Source organism: Equus quagga, chromosome 2 (genome assembly GCF_021613505.1).
Source record: "Equus quagga isolate Etosha38 chromosome 2, UCLA_HA_Equagga_1.0, whole genome shotgun sequence".
In the NCBI taxonomy this organism is placed as follows: domain Eukaryota; kingdom Metazoa; phylum Chordata; class Mammalia; order Perissodactyla; family Equidae; genus Equus; species Equus quagga.
Window position 1 is genome coordinate 50,281,098 of NC_060268.1, and position 14,623 is coordinate 50,295,720.

A 14,623-nucleotide genomic window follows, 5' to 3' on the forward strand; every position below is an offset into this window, starting at 1 on the left:
ACTACAGGCAGAAGAGAAGCCTAATAGAGTATGAAACGGGGAAGACAAGAAAAAAGCAAACGAAAAAAAATAGTGCTCTCAGCTCTCAGAAGGATGATTTGCAGCTGCGTTTGCCGCCTCCAGAGAAGCAGCAGCAATGCAAGCTCCTCTGTCAGGCACCACCCTCATCTTGCTCGTCACCTCTCCATCCTGCAACCCCCACCAAACGCAGCGTCTGCTCTATCGAGAGGGCAGGGCCTCAGCCACGCCTCAGCAACACCAGAGCGCAGAACAGAGCAGGAAGGCGTCCTCTTGCAAAGACAGCACAAATGAATGATGGCTTTGGGCAAAAATCAGCTTTTGTTTTTATTGGGCTTTACATGACTCATCAGCTATCACGTATGCTGTACCCTGAGCTATAAATCAAACAGTTCAGAGGGAGGAAGGACGGAATAATAGCAAAAGATGAGCAGATAGCTCAGGAAGCTTTAATCCTAAAAGGGGAAAACAGAAACCGAGGGAAGTGGTAAGCATTTCCTCTTTGAGAACTCAGGTCCTGGGGGTCTGGAGAGGGAGAAGCTGAAACAGCCGCAGGGGCAGCCCCAGGCTTCGGGACCTGCGCAATTAGCAGGTCCTGGTTGCCATGGTGCCATCCTGCTGGCCGCCAAGGTTTCATCAGCATTCTTTCTGCCACAGTTCCTGTCTTGTGGGCAGCAGCCACAGCAAGAAAGAAGAAAAAATGTTGTTTGTATTCTAATGGCTGCTGGGTCACTGACACTATGCCTGGAAAGGACAAGGAGAAAGTGGTAAGAGATAGAGAAAGTAACCAAGATGGGGGTAAATTCCTTTGGAATGTATTAAATCCAACCTGGACATTCTATGGATGACATGCCCTCATGAATAAACACCCCTTCCTAAAACACTTTTTGTTTTGGTACTTATACTCCAAGAATCTTGACAGAGAATGTCAGCTTTTTATCAAGGCTCTTTCCTGCAGAGAATTTTCTGATCACTGACTTCTGCTAACAGGACTCTGGATTCCCTCCTAGGTGAAAAGCATGAACTTGTGGCAAAGAAAACAAGATGATGTATTAGTCAGCACACTGGAATGAAAGTCAGGACACTGCCTTGACTCTGACGCCAACCAGCCAAATGACCTTAGCACACCAAAGCCTCAATTTCTTCATCTGTGAAATGAGGAGGTTGGACCTGAATGGTAAGGGTCCTTCTGCTCTCAAAGGATATCAGACTGCCTTTGTGCCAGGACCCTGATTGTGTCTCCAGGGACACCCAACTATGAAAGTGGCCACAACTCAGTGGAAGAGATGAGTAAACACATACACACTCACAACGTCACATGCAGACATTTGATTAAACCAATGTTAGTGGGCAGAGACCATGTCTCATTCATCTTCACAAACTCAACATCCAGCACAGTCTAGGCAGTTGGCTTAACAGACATTTATTGCATGCATTTGGAGGCAAATCTTCAAAATGTGATACTATGAAATCTTTCAAACTTATCTGTTATAAGTTAAACTGTGTTACTCCAAAATTCATATGTTGCAGTCCTAACTCCCAGTACTTCAGAATGTGACCTTATTTGGAGATAGGGCTTTAGAGAGAGAATCCAGTTAAAAAGAGGTCATCAGGGTGGGCCCTAATCCAGTATGACTGGTATCCTTACGAGAAGAAGAAATCTGGACACAGACACGCGTAGAGGAAAGATGGCAAAAAGAGGCATAAGGAGAAGATGGCCATCTACAAGCCCAAGGAGAGAGGCGTAGAACAGATCCTTCCTTCGCAGCCCTCAGAAGGAGCCAACCCTACCGACACCCTGATCTCAGACTTCTAGCCTTTAAAACTGCGAGACAATAAATTTCTGTTATTTAAGTTACCCGGTCTGTAATACTTTATTATGGCGGTCCTGGAAAACTAGTACATATCCAAAAGTAGAGAGAATTGTATAATGAAACGTCCCATCATACTCATCACTCAGATCTTTCACTCCAGCATACTATCACTGAGCATCTCTAAAGCATATGGACCTTTCCTTACATAACCACAATGTCATTATCAAACCTAACAAAATTAATAATTTGAAGACAAATTTAATTTATACAAGAAATACAGCTTATACTAAAACACATACTAACATAAAGCTTTTCTCCATTAAAGCTATTAGCAATATTAAAAACTAAGTCCTGGGGCTGGCCCTGTGGCATAGTGGTTAAGTTTGCATACTCCACTTCAGCAGCCCAGGGTTCGAGGGCTCAGATCCCAGGCGCAAACTTACATACACCTTGTCAGGCCATAATGTGGCGGCATCCCACATACAAAATAGAGAAAGACTGGCACAGATGTTAGCTCAGGGACAATCTTCCTCAGCAAAAAGAGGAAGATTGGCCACAGATGTTAGCTCAGAGCCAATCTTCCTCACACACAAAGTCTCAATAAGCTTGAATTTTTGTGAATAAAATGTTCCAGGGAGGAGCAAGCTCTTAGAGCAATTCAATTCCTTCATCAGCTCTCTTATTCAACATATTATCTGAGAATAAAAACCTATGTTACTTTATTAAAGTACAGAAAAGAAAGAAAGGAAGAATACAGTCACTATTCATACTTACTCTCTGGTAAGTGAAAATGCACTTTTCAAACTAAACCCAAGAAATTTAGCAGACACCTTGAAGTCTTTGGTTTAAAAAAAAAACAAAACATATTACAGTGGTATTTTATGTTAAATTGCACACATTTTAAGTACCTGACAATTGGCACGGCAGAACTCAAACCCTGTACAAAAATAAATAAAATAAATGCAAAACCATACCTTGACAAAGTATAAATCGCTGGTTGTTTTCCTAAAACTTTAGACTGGCGTTCCCACCACGTCAATAATTAGACAACTTCCAATCACATGTCTTCTTCAAAGAGCTACTTTTTCTCTAATACAAAGAGAAACGTTAAAGTCAGAATTGTCTACTTATAAAAGTTTTTCAAAAGAGTCTTTTGAAAAGCAGTTGACTCCATCAACCTTCAAAACCAGGCATCTCTGTAAAACCCACAATCCAGCTAATTAGCCTCAGCTGTTTGTCATATGGCCTGCAGACCAGTCAAGTGATTTTGCCCCTTTCAAGCTGACTAAAACCCAATTTGACTGGCCTCTCAGACAGAAGACGGCTTTATTAACCTCCTCCCGTGTTAGAGGACGACTTCGACTCTTTCTTTGCTCCCAATTAAAAAAAGTGGAACATTTGTTTTCTGGAGAAAACATCTTTAAAAGTATCACGTTCTCAAGGCCCTCAAAATTTACAGTAGTATTGTTTCTTTACAAACACAAAGCCTAATCCAAACAAACAATACAGGAGATCAAATGGAATTGGTGGAAGGGATGGGGCTAATGATTTACCAGACCTCCCTCTCCTGGACTCCAGACTCCTAAGTAAAACTGTCCAACGGGGGTTCCACGCAGATGTCTTGCCGGTATCTCAAATCCAACGTGTCTTGCCTTCAACTCACCTCCTTTGCTCTTCTCCCTGGACCCTGCTTCAGACCTACCTCTTTTCTTGTATCTTGAGTTGCACAATCCCAACATACACCCAGCCAGAAATCTGATAGTCCTCAGTGACTCCGCCCTCTCTTCCCCTCCCACTTCCAATTTGCCACCAAGTTCTAGGGATCTCTCCTGCTCTCGCCTTTATTCCAAGTTTTTATTATTTCTCATCTGGATGGCTACAATCAACCACTTATTTGGTTTTGTGGCACTGCCATTGATCCATCCTCCACACTGCACCCAGAGTGAGCTTTCCCAAAGGCAAACGGGAGTCCATGACTCTCCTCTATAAAACCTGTCAATGGCTCCCCACAACCTCCTTAGGCTTCTGCCTTCAGTACTGCCCACCATTCTCTGCCTCCTACCTTAAGCCACCAGAGCTATTTGTAATTCTCTTCACCAACCTCATCAGCATCACCTGGGAAGTTGTTAAAAATGAATATTCTTGGGTCCACACCAGACCTACTGAATCAAATTCACCAGGTGATTCTGACACTAAAGTGAGAGCCACTGCTCTAAACCCACCACGCTCTGTTCACCAAGAGACTTAGCCCTTTGGCTCCTTCTGCTGGCAATGCTGAGTTAGATGCCCCTTGTCCATCCTTATTCTTTCCAAGAACTGGTCAACTCTGTGATAATTATCCAATTTATTTCTTACTGGTTGCTAAAAATCCTGAAGGCAGGAATTGCTGCTGCTTTGACTCATTCATCCCACAATCACTTGTTGAACCCTGACCTGTCACTGGGAGAGATGCTGGACAGAAAACTAATTACTCTATCCTTTGCATCTAGGAGAAGCTGCCCTCTCCCTTTGGCAGCTCGAAGTGTGACCAAAGGAAGACTCAACCTATCCAATCTATGAAATTCCACCACCAACCTCAAGAACTGCGGGAAACTGAAAAATCTGGAACTTAACCAGTCTGACATCTCTTGTGGTAAATGACATGGAATTTTTGCTTCCCATCTGATCAACTCAGATGTATAGACATAGTTCATAAAGGAAGAAAGGGGTGCATTTTCATGAAAACACATGTGTTCCTTTTTATTATCTCACAGCAACCCTAGAATTTGGAGAATAATTTAGTACGGGAATGCATGACGATTTTTAAATCCCAGATTAAAATTAATTAGAGTTAGGGACCAGCCCAGTGGTGCAGCACTTAAGTTCACATGCTCCACTTTGAGGGCAGGGTTTGCAGGTTCAGAATCTCAGGCATGGACCTACGTACCACTTGTCAAGCCATGCTGTTGCAGGTGTCCCACATATAAAATGGAGGAAGATGAGCACAGATGTTAGCTCAGGGCCAATCTTCCTCAGTAAAAAAAGGAGGATTGGCGGCAGACGTTAGCTCAGGGCTAATCTTCCTCACCAAAAAAAAAAAAAAATCATTAGAGTTAGCTTATTCTTATTATAGTACAAGTCAAGTTCATATTAGCACTTCTCAGCCCTCAGTGTGCATAGGAATTTCCTAGGGAGTTTGTTAAAATGCTAATTCTGATTCAATAGGTCTGGGTAGGGCCCAGACTTTTGCATTTCTAACAAGCACCCACGGGATGCCAGGTACTACTGATGCTCCTAGTCCTGGAACTACACTTTGAGTAGCAAGTAAAATTTAGACAACCCCATTTTTCATAGAATTATCAGTCTTCTCCTTAGAGCAAAAAAACCTCTTTTTGACTCCTTTGCACTGAAAGCTTTCTAAAATATCTTTCAGACGTCAGAATACATGGCCTACTAAACACACATATTTAGTTCTGTTATCTCCCCAAATCTCACTAGTATAATAATAAAGGGAATTTTCTTTCTTTTAGACTTAAACTCGCAAGGATAAAGAGAAAGCGAGCGGAAAGAACAGCAACAAAATGTCGGAAGCTAGAAACATGGACAAGAGGTAACTGACTAGCAGACCCAGGAAAGCTGGCTCCTCATCTGCCAGCAGGGAAAGCCCAGAAACGACTCATCACAGAATCTCCCAAAACGTTCGGGCATTCAGAGCCCCAAACACCTCCGGAGGGTGGAGGGGAGGGTAAAGCTGCAGCTAAAAATGGTGGAAGGCGGCTCAGTTCCCAGCCCTGTGACTCCTCCAGCTCCAGCAGAAATCAAAGGTTTCTTCACTAGAGAGAGTAAAACTCTGAGCGTCAAACTCTCAGAGGTTCCCGGGCAGTGAGAAGTTGCATTAACTACCGAGACACCTCCACTTCCCACCTCCACACTGGACTCCCAGAATGCACACGTTCTGCACAGGCAGGTCTTCCAATGGTCTGCTCTGGAGACAGTGCCCAGCCCAGGAGGGTAGGCCTAAAGATAAAAACAACAGGCTCACAACATACTGATCTAACTAAAGCTATGATGTAACTGTTGAGAGAAGGGGTGGAAACGGTATACATGTGTGGTAGGGATAGGTGGGGAAACAAGCTTCATTCTCTTCTTCCATAGTAAAGTGTCCATGGATAATACCTAAAACTGAAAAATCGACCAGAGAAATATAAGTACATCATTTAAAGACAAGGGATGTAACTACCCCGGAGAGTCAGCTAACTGCAAGAATTGAAAGCAGTTGACTCTGGGGAGCAGGAAATGGGCTGGGGGGAGGGGACTCTGATGTTTTTTTCGTAACAGGCCTTGTAGAAGTATGTCCATCCATGTATAACCTTGATAAAATTTTTCAATTAATTAATACAAAATAAAATGGAATGCCTATGCTTTAATTTTTTTCTTAGATAATTCAAGACATCACAATAAACATCGCTAACTTGCTGTGCTGCCTCCTCAGGATCCAGTACCCACACTGAAGCAGGATGTCGAGGACCTGGGCTCTGAAGACAGGCTGTCTGACTTGGAAGCTCAGCTTTACTGCTCACTGGCTGTGTGACCTTCAGCAAGTTACTTAACGTCTCTGTGCCTCAGTTTCCTCATCTATGGAACAGGGATAATAGGATTATTTTGTAAGAAAGGTATTGTGTGATACCTCTAAAGTCCTTAAAACAGTGTTTGGCACATAGTAATTGTCCAATAACAGCTATTCTTATTAAGGTATGTTTGCCCTTGTAATAAATGCCTTCTGACCACTGTATCGATTCTCTTTTTCATTAGTTTAAATTTCATTCTCCCTGCCCCCACCTTCATTGTCAGTCCACCAGCTGTCCCTCACCAAAGTAATCAGTGTGCTTTTCTACAGTCACCCCATCCCCCTTCCAAAGTGCAGTTGCTAATTGATAAGGCACCTGGAAACCAAATAACCAAGCTTATTAGAACTGTGTGTAAAAGGAGGAAAATGGGCACCAAGAAATGTTCTGAAGGACTCTCCGTGAGGCAGATCAGCAAGTTTCTACATATGAGCCATCTGTCTGACTGCTCAGAACGCTTTTGAGCTTACATCCCAACTCCCAGCCGTGGGTCAGTAAGCTGGGTGACACTCAGGGTAACCAACCATCCCAGTTGATCCAGGGCTGTCTGAGTTTCAGCACCGAAAGTTTTGCATCCCTGGAAACCCCAGTCCCAGCACTGGGCAATTTACTTAATCCTTTAGAGCCTGTTTCATCATCTATAAAATGTAGGATAATATCTACTTTGAAAGTCTGTTGAGGTTTAAATGAATGTTTGTGTAATTCCTGATGCATAAAAGGCTCTCAGGAAATGGTAGCTCTAGCTACTGTATTCAGTTATTATCAACTCTACTATCAGAGTCACAACAAATTATTCTTAGAAACCTAACCCGCACCTTGGTTATTTTCTTACTGGCAAAAATAATTTGCCTTATATATAGAGGATCCCAGGAAACTGAAACATTTGCTTTTGCGAATTTCCTTCTACGCTTGTCCAACACAATTTGTTTCAGGGACTAAGACATATTAAAGAAATTTAGTATTTCAACATAGCTGACTTTTCCACTGGGCAAAGGGCCTGGTAGTTTTCCACCATCTTTTGATATGTGCATCTTTTTCATCCCATGGGAGCCCTGGGGTATTTATGTCAGTAGCTGTTTCTAAAATTGTGGACAGATCAGCATGCTGCCTCACAAAGGACATCAGGCATCAAACCTGAAATTCTTTTTTAATTTACATCTTACTTTATTCCTTCGTAATGACACCAAATCATTGTCTCCTAAAGGATCGACAACTCATTCACTAAATATGTCAATTGTATCCCTGAAAAATAAGGGATCTTATCATCAGACTGATGAAACACTGTTTCTGACCTAAAAAACTCAAGTAGCTCAGTACTCGAGAGACCTTAACTACAGCCTGGAGGAAACTGCTCACATCTGTGCACCCCACCAACACAAGGGTGAAGATGCTATAAGAAAAGTTGCACAATTTGAGGTAGATAACGGAAAAGATCACAAGTTACTCAAACCCAAAACATGGCCTGGGAGGGCTCTAAGAGGCAGCAGAGAGAGCAAGAACAGCCAAGGGTCTAAGAGATTTCTCTATACAGGCTCCCAGCTCCCTCTTCCTATGCTCATCATATTTCTTCTGCCAGTATCCCAGCCCAGTGCCCAAGCCCTGTGAGCACAAAACACTGGAGAACGGCAGAACCTCAGAGAAGCCCTGAGGGGCAACTGGTCCAATCACTGGGGCAAGAGTCAATGAATCCAGGACAGAATTTCTCCAAGAATGGTCTGATGCCCACTGGCCACGCATCAGAATCACCTGGGGGACCTGAGGAAAATCCAGAGCCCCAGGTTCCACCCAGGCTTCTGAATTAGCATCTCTGAGAGGGAGGCCAGGGAATTTGCACTTATAACAAACTTCCCAGGGGATTCCTGGTTATGCACAATAAAGTTTGAGAACAGCTGCTCTAGAGAGAAAACAGCAAAATGTATACACAGCGAGGCAAATAACCTGTATGGAAGACCATGTCTAACTTCTACCAGCCACAGGTTCCACACCTGTAAAACAGGGATAATAATACCTATGTAGCAGGATGGTTGTGAGAATTAAAGTGAGAAAACAAAAGCCTCACGCACAGTGCCTCATACACAGCAGGTGTTCAATAAATATTAATCCGTTGCCCCTGCTTTTTTGCGTATGGCCTTCTAACGAAGATTTATAACAATAGTCCCTGTTTTGAATAAATGTCACCAAGGAAAGCAGATGGCTAGCTTAAGTTAAGGCCTTGATATTTATGAGTCACCAACTAAATGCCAAGGCCAGCAGCTTTAACTAACAGTTGGGACATTGGTAAATCATTGTGGACAGTGGTTCTCAAGCTTCAGTGGGCATCAGAAACACCTGGATGGCTTTAAAATACAGACTCTGCACCCTAAATCCAGAGTTTCAGATTCAGTAGGTCTGGGTGGGTCTGATAATCCGCTATTTCTAACAAGTTCCCAGGTGGTGCTGATGATGTTGTCCCAGAACCACACTTTGATCATGACTGACAGCCCCAGTATCTAAAATGTAATGATCTGAAACTTTGTAATAAAAAAGGGAAACTATGCCCTAAGCATTTCCTGTTTGACACCAGACTGGTTAGTTACATGTAAATAAAGAAGAAAGAAATACACCAACAATTTCCGGAGGCAGTGCAGCCTCTGGCCCTGAGAATCTTTCCTACTGCGTGTTTGAACAGCACAGAGAGAAGACTAGGAGATTTGAGTGCCATCTCCCCGCTCACGACATGTGACCTTGAGTGAAGCAACTGATCTTTCTGAGCCTCAGTTTATTCACCTGGGAATAGGGTGGGGTCTGTCACCAGTTCCTAGACCTGGCTGTGCACCATCAACCACTATGCAGCATTTTAAATAAAACACACATTCCCAGCCCTACTGCCAAATCTAAAAATCAGAATCTCCAAAGGAGAGACTGAAAAATGTGTTGTTTTGTGTGGGTATGTTTAAATAACAGCTCCCAATGTGATTTTCATGGGCAGCCAGTTTTGAGACAGTCACTATGACCCTGGTGACCCTTCAGGCCTCCTCCTGCGTTAAAGATCTTGGATCTTTTTGATTTCTAAGTCCCTGTGCCCTGAGTTCTTACTTTCCAAGTAGCCTCCTCCTTTTATATCTGCTTCTCATGGAGTTTTTGTTACAGGAAGTGAGTACATTGGTCCTCAAAGAAAAGAATCTAGTCTGCTTAACAGTTCCATTTCTCATGTATCAAGAAACTGGCATTCCGGTTTTAGTTTAAAAACTAAAAGTCCAATGTGTAGGACAAAAGAGGGATTACGTGGCACTGAATCTGTCAAGCAATCTTCTCTAACACCAGCTGCTTGCTTACTCACTCTGTCATTCCTTCTTTATTAACTCAGCATCCACTATGTGCCAGGCATTATTCTAGGTGCTAAGCACACAGCAGTTCACAAAACAGACAAAGTCCTGCCCTCATGGTGAGAACATTTTAGCAAGAAGAGACAGACAATAAATAAATGAACATAAAGATAAGATAATTTCAAATAGTAATAAGTGCTGTGAAGACTGCAATAATAGGATAGAGAGTAACTGAAGGCTACTTCCAACAGAGTGATCAGGGAAGGCCTCTTTGAGGACATAACATTTGAAATTAAACCTGAATGAAGCAGATGGACCAGGCAGGTGAGGATCTGGAGAAAAAGCACTGAGGAGGAGTTAAGGGCAAGGGCAAAGGCTCTAAGGAAGGCATGAGCTTGGCATTTCCAACAGAAATAAAGCAGATGAGGCTAGAAGATGGAGGCACCGGGACGAGCTGAAGTCACGGGGAGCGTGGTTAGAACATCCAGATCTTATACCAACTGCAGTGGAGGCAACCGAGGAATTTTATTTATTTATTTATTTCGAGGAAGATTAGCCCTGAGCTAACATCTGCCGCCAACCCTCCTCTTTTTGCTAAGGAACACTGGCCCTGAGCTAACATCCATGCCCATCTTCCTCTACTTTATTTGTGGGACACTTGCCACAGCATGGCCCACCAAGCGGTGCCATGTCCGCACCAGGGATCTGAACTGATGACCCCTGGGCCACCAAAGTAGGGAATGTGCAAACTTAACTGCTGCGCCACCAGGCCGGCCCCCAAGTAATTTTAAACAGAAAAAAGGTATGATTTGATTTTTATTTTTTAAAGATCACTGGCTTTGTGTGAGGAATGTGCAATGGGGGGGGGGAAGGGGCATGAATGGCACCAGAAAAGCAGCAATACAGGCAAGAAATGATGGTGGCCTTTAACTAGCAGCTGGCACATATCTGAGCAAGCACTCAGTTATTTCTGGACTGCTTTAACACAAGTGAAAATCATAATGTACCTATTTCACTTTCTATGATATTTGAGAAGAGTTCAAGGAAGATATACTGGTTGTTAGTAAAGTTCCATCTGAAAGCCACTTCATTTGAACAACAGAACAACACAGTTTTGGATTGCCCATCTTATAACTGGTAACAACCAAGAAATATTAGCATACGGGCATCGCAAGAAAACAATGGGAAACCAGCAGACCTGTCTTCTAGAACCTTCTCCATGTGACCTTGGGCACAACTCTGAACCTCTGATGTGAAGGGCAGGTTTGGCTACATGGTTTCTAAGGTGCCTACAGGCCCTTAAAGTACATGATGTTGTAAGTATAATAAAGTGAGGTTTCTTAATCTGGGTGGCAAAATGGGCTGACAACTTAGGGTAGGGTTTTTTGTTGTTATTTAATTGCCTAGAGAGGCTCTTGTTAAGCAGGAAATGCAATGTTAACAAAGAAACTGTCCAGACTTACTATTTCCTTGGGAAACTCTGGTGTCTGAGGCACCTCTGGCACAAGGGTATGGTGGCTAGCTGGAAATTTGGGAAGTAGACACTTCTGGTCAGCTGAGAGCTCATCACACAGAGGCACTGAGAGCCCAGGTCTCTGAGGAATTTAAGGACCAAAGCTTCAGTCACGATGCTCTCTAAGGGCTTTCTGGCAGGCTTCCACCTATACTGAATCACACATCAGACAGGCCTGCAGCCCGGGCTCTCACTTCCTATTGACAGGCTGTCCCCACAGGGTCCACTCCTCTCAAATGGCCGACCTGGCAGCTCCACAGGACCTCACTCCACATGATCCCTGAGGGCAGTGTTCTCAGTCCTGACTGCCCTGTGGAATCCTTTGTGGAGATTAAAAAAAATACAGATAGGTGGGCCCTACTCCACATTTAATGACTTAGACTTAGGGTGAGGGAGAGGTTAGAAAGACAACAGAGGTGAAGTTAGGCTTAGTTAACTTTACACGATGGAGAGACTGTGTAACTCAGGAAACTGCAGGCCAGACAGGTTCCGTGACTTGTCTAATGCAGGGTTTCTTAGCCTCGGGACCACTGACATTTTGGGCAGGATAATCCTTCATCACAAGGAACTGTTCTGCACACTGTGGGATGTTTAGCAGCATCCCTGGCCACTCCCCAGTTGTGACAACCAAAAATGTCTCCAGATGTTGCCAAACCATCCCTGGAGGAGAAGCGGTTAAAAATCAGCACCACCTGCCTGGAGGTGCAGTGGTTAAGTTTGCACATTCCGCTTTGGTGACCCAGGGTTCGCCGGTTCAGATCCCGGGTTCGGACATGCCACCACTTGTCAAGCCATGCTGTGGCAGGCATCCCACATATAAAGAAGAGGAAGATGGGCACGGATGTTAGCTCAGGGCCAGGCTTCCTCAGCAAAAAAAGAGGAGGATTGGTGGCAGCTGTTAGCTCAGAGCTAATCTTCCTCAAAAAAAAAAACAGCCCCAAATGCGAACTGCTGGTATAATATCACACAGTTAATCATGAGCAATATTAGAGACTAAAAACCAGCCTACTAATTCCCAGCTATGTTGGTTCCTCCACGTTTAAGCAACAGCTCCAGGATAAAGGGATGAGTCACTCCGCGAGGAAAGACCACAACCCACTTCATGGCCCTCTGTGCCCAAGCATAGCGGGGGTGATGGAGAATTAGCCTTGATCCTGACAAGAAAAGCCCAGCCAGCAGCTTGTTTGGCTACATTTGGTGTCCAGTATCTGACTGGATATGTACCACATTATCTTTTCAAGGGCTACTAGACCTTTTTACTTCTTCTTGGGGTCACTCCCTTGCAGTGGTGAGATTCATTATGAAAATTAATCACATATTGGAAGAAACAAAGAAATCCTGACCACAACCATAGATTATATTTAAAAATTCTTAGGTATCTCAAATGAACATTTAAGTCACGACCTATTTCTACAGGTCTCATTCCTTCCCAATATTAGGGTTAGCACAGCAAAAACAAAAACACCTTACCATAAGGTTTAGTTAGTTGATTGAGACCCTGTCTTTGTTTTTAATGACACAATACACAGGAGATAAGTAACCAGCCAAACCCAGATAAGACTTGACCAGCACCCATGTGGTGGGATCAGGGCAGGATAGATGAACTGCAGTTAATAAGAATGAACAGATTTTTCAGTCTCTTGGCAACCAATTTCATTATTATGCTTTGACCTGGCAGCTGGTAAGGCTTTATATGAATTAATCAACGAAGCTATGAAAAAACAAGATTAGTGGCTCTGAAATAAGGTATTCTAGTGGCAGAGGAAGCAAGTTCATTTAAGAAAGGCTGCTTTCTTAAATAGGTACAAATAATTTTTAAATAATGCAGTATTTTACAAAGAAACATCTCTAAAGGATAGGACACATATACCTATCTACCTACATTGGTCCTTACAAAATATCTTCCATATTTGTTCAACCGAAACACAAAGGGATGAGGAGTTTCCTAGGAGTAGGCCACGCAAAGTCAGGAGGCTTTCAATAAGACAATACTTGGTTGTGGTGGAATTGTTCTCGGTAAGTCCGCCTTAATCAGAGCATCTTACAGTAAAAACTCAAAAGAGACAAAAATATTAACAAGACCTTAAAAGGAATAAAAACGCATCAAACGACAGGCTTTCTGGCATCATCACAGGGAATACAACCAAAATGGTGGCTTTCAGCCATCATGTAGCTCTTAGAGCAAAGTCCAGGGGGTCTCAGGAGCACAGCTTTACCTGCCATATTTGGATCTGGGGGCGCGAAGGACAACATGGTAATGGAGTGATCATGAGAAGCTGACAACAGAAGTGATTAAGGGTCAACGTGAAAACATAAGCAACTTATACATGATCTCTTAAGGAAAGACATTAAGCAGCAGACCAAACACTGGACCTGGAGTTCTAGTTCTTGCTCTGCCACTAAATGTGTGACCTTGACAAAGTGACTTAACATCTCTGGATGTGAATTTCCTTAACTACAAAAGACTAGAGTAAAACTAAACCTTCTCCAACTTCCTTAAATTTCTAATACTCCTCTCCATCCTTAAGATGGACACATATGAAGTCACCAAAATGAGCCACAGCTCAGTCATTCTTTGGACATTATCATGATCAACACATTTCCTGTGCATAAACATGGGTTTACTAGACTAGGGTTGTCAGATTAAATGCAAGATACTCAGTTAAATTTGCATTTCATAAAAACAACAAATAATTTTTTAGTATAAATGTTGCATGGAACATACTTATAGTAAGAAATTGTTGTTTATCCAAAATGCAAGTTTCTTTTTTTTATTTGCTAAATCTGGCATTCTAACTCCAACTCCACATTAAATGTTCAATTTTAAGAACCAACCGTCTGATTCCATACATGTGGGTGGTTCTAAGAGTGGCTGAGGCACTAAATGGGAGGACTTCTCAGGAGTAACATAAGCAGAGGCAAAAGAAAAAACAGGAAAGGAGGAATAACTTTCAACTTTCCTCTTGAGTAAGTGAGGCATTAAATTTTACTTAACAGTAAATCAACTACGAGAGTTAGTAGACCTCGATCATAGAAGAAAAAGAATGTGGTGTGACCTCTGTACTGCATGACCAGACAGGAGGCCAAAAAGCTGGATGCTCACTGCTCCACACATCTCACCGGATGGACACAGTGAATTACAAATCCTTTATCTCCTCCTCCAACTCACTGAGCAAGTCTGCTCCCAAGGTAATCAGCTTAAGGGAAACCAGATCATGAACTCAAATCTCCTGACCAAAAGGCAGAGGAATAAATATGGTCCAAGCAAAAACTGCACAAGGCACAAAAAGAAAGACAGTGAAAGGGAAAAATTACTCTCTTCAGAAGGCAATCTTGTTTTAACAATGACAAGACAATCTTGCTTCTTAG

General features: G+C 42.9%; 1 protein-coding gene across 2 annotated transcripts in view; it reads right to left on the reverse strand.

The window, feature by feature from the left end:
* RAB27A (RAB27A, member RAS oncogene family) overlaps positions 1–14,623 on the reverse strand; it is a 66,417-nt gene that overhangs the window by 47,945 nt on the left and 3,849 nt on the right. The window contains exon 2 of one of the 2 annotated variants that reach the window (XM_046654009.1): positions 2,807–2,921. The exons of the other annotated variant lie outside the window; for it this stretch is intronic. The gene's annotated coding sequence lies outside the window, so the exon portion shown is untranslated. The remainder of the gene's footprint in view (positions 1–2,806; positions 2,922–14,623) is intronic. 2 annotated transcript variants of the gene reach the window in all.